The 2,403-nt window shown below is 52.5% G+C and overlaps 1 pseudogene; it reads left to right on the top strand.

Annotated features, from left to right (window-relative positions):
• Positions 1 to 247: 247 nt before the first annotated feature.
• On the top strand, positions 248 to 2,138 carry LOC133050451 (lingual antimicrobial peptide-like; annotated as a pseudogene).
• Positions 2,139 to 2,403: the final 265 nt, after the last annotated feature.

Raw genomic sequence — 2,403 nt, 5'->3', positions numbered from 1 at the left:
GAGCAAGAAGTCTGTGCCCCTGCCAGGGGAGACAGATCCCTGGGCCTTGCCACACACTTGCCCAACAGCTGAACTGACATCCAGGGAGAAGCATCTCCCCAAAAGGGCAGCAGGAAAGCTTTTTCTGGGGTTTTCAACAGCCTCATTAGAATAAGAGTGACTGACCCTGCTCTGTGCTATAAAGGCCACTCCCATGTCACACAGACAGAGACTCAGTTAACCAGTTCGTAAGAACCAAATCCACAGCCAGCGCGGAATTCCTCCCGGAACCTGGGACCTTTATAAAGTGGCAAGCGCAGCCTCTGCTCCAGCGTCAGCCCCAGAGCTCCGGCCGCCAGCATGAGGCTCCATCACCTGCTCCTCGCGCTCCTCTTCCTGGTCCTGTCTGCTGGGTCAGGTGAGCTCCTGGGAGCCCCGGGGGAGCCGCGGGCTCTCTCTCCTGTTTCTACCTCCTTCTGTCCTGCTACCCTCATCTACACGTGGTCAGACTAAACCCACCGTGTGTGATGTTTCTGAGAAGACAGCGGTGAGTCCCAGTAGCGGGAGGGGTCTGAGAACCGCCCTGCAAAATTCCTGGCTGTTTCTAAGCCACTCTACGAGTCAAAGGTTCTGAGCCCATCTCCTCATTGGTGTCATGAGGAGGAAACAGAAGATGCCTTTGATGAGTGACTCTCTTTTTTTCTTTTTCATAAAAGCAAGAAATCTGATGTTGTCCCATGACACAGAGTGTCGTTTTTAATTCTTTCTACTTGAAGGGTGGCGGCTCTAGGCAACCAGAGAAGTCCAGAGGAGATTTGGGCCGAGCCTGGGCTTCGGGAGCTGCCCTTGGGACGCTCCGTGCTGAGTCTCCTCAGCAGAAAGGTCCTCCAGGACATGTCACTGACGATGCGACCCTCGCTCCACAGCTGGGAGGCACCACATCCAAAGCAGTGTGCAGGATCGGGAGTCTAATTTTCATCTTACCCTTGATATTTCCAGAAATAGGATGAAAATATGTAGGAAGAAAGGAAGGAGGGAAGGAGGGAGAGAGAGGATGGGGAGACTGAGACCTGACAACTGATTAGATGTCAGAATGAAGTTGAAAAGCCCTTGTCTATCAGTGTTGTTTATGACTGTAACCCAGCTCTTACACAGTGGCAGGGAGAGAGGCCAGGAATGTAAGGATGACGGCCTCACAGTTCCCAAGGCTCAAGTTCAAACCCTTGGGGGGGGGGGGGTAACTAGAGAGGGACCAGAGGTGCCTTGTGGTCAGGAGGAAAAAGACCTGTGAGGAAGATGGAAAGGCTGCTGGTCAGGAGGAAACCACAAAGGGAGAAGGAGAGCATGTGAGGAAAGTGGAAAGGCCGCTGGTCACGAGGAAACCACAAGGGGAGGAGGAGAGGGGCTGACTCGCTCCAGCACTGAGAGCTCTGAGTCAGTAGAGAAAATGATACAAAACTTTTTTTTCCAAAACATTGTCACTCTCAGTTGTAAGTTACTTTGAGAGTAAGTTCTCTTTAAACAGTTCTTACACTTTCAGCTGCATCTTTTCCTCCTATTTCAAATCCACTACTTGACTGACTCCATGAGTCGGAAAACTAAACAGTGAAACTAGACACCCGCAGGCCTCTTCTGCCTCCTGGCCAGAAGGTGGATGTAGCAGAGCTTCCGGGGCTTTGCCCTCGAGGTGGAGATGACCCCGCACACAACCGTGTTCCTCACGCCCCAGTCCCTCAGCCTCTGCTTCTGGAAACGTGAGGGTCCACCGGAGCCCGGGCAGGGTCAGCGTCTCTCTGGAAGCTGGTCCACGGTTGCCTGGACTCACACCCTGTTGTCACTAGGCCGTGTCCACAGTTCTCGAGATGCCGCTTTTCCTGCTGACATGTTTTTTTCCTCTTCGTTCTATTTTTAGGATTTACTCAAGTAATAACAACTTCTCTAAGCTGCCGTTTGAATTTTGGCAATTGTGTGCCAATCAGGTGCCCTGTACTCATGAGAGAGATTGGAACCTGTTTCGGGGCTGGAGTAAAATGCTGCAGAAGGTGGTAAAAGAAGGCGACGATGCGGCCGGGACCGATGCAGAGTCAGAAACTGCACCCTTCGACAGAGCATCTAAAATTTAAACCAGAATAAATCTTGTTCAAAATTAAAGAATTGCCCACTGGTCACTGAGGTTGTTGTGTGATGTCTGATCCCAGGCGAATTCCAAAATCCCTGAGGATGCTCTCTGAGCTCCTTACGGGAACCATGGGGGAATCGTAGTGGGTGCTCTGATTCCCCCTGTTCCTTGGGGGCCTGACCTTCCCCAGCCCCTCTGTCTCTGTCCTTCCTGCTTCCCAGCCCAGGGCACCCTGGCCTGCCCCTCGTCTCCCCTCAAACATGCACCCCAGGGGTCCAGAATCACCAGAACACCAGTCCTGTAGG

This window comes from Dama dama, chromosome 32, assembly GCF_033118175.1.
Source record: "Dama dama isolate Ldn47 chromosome 32, ASM3311817v1, whole genome shotgun sequence".
Taxonomy (NCBI): Eukaryota; Metazoa; Chordata; class Mammalia; order Artiodactyla; family Cervidae; genus Dama; species Dama dama.
The sequence above is the reverse complement of the archived record's forward strand: the minus strand, read 5'-3'. Positions and strand labels throughout refer to the sequence as shown.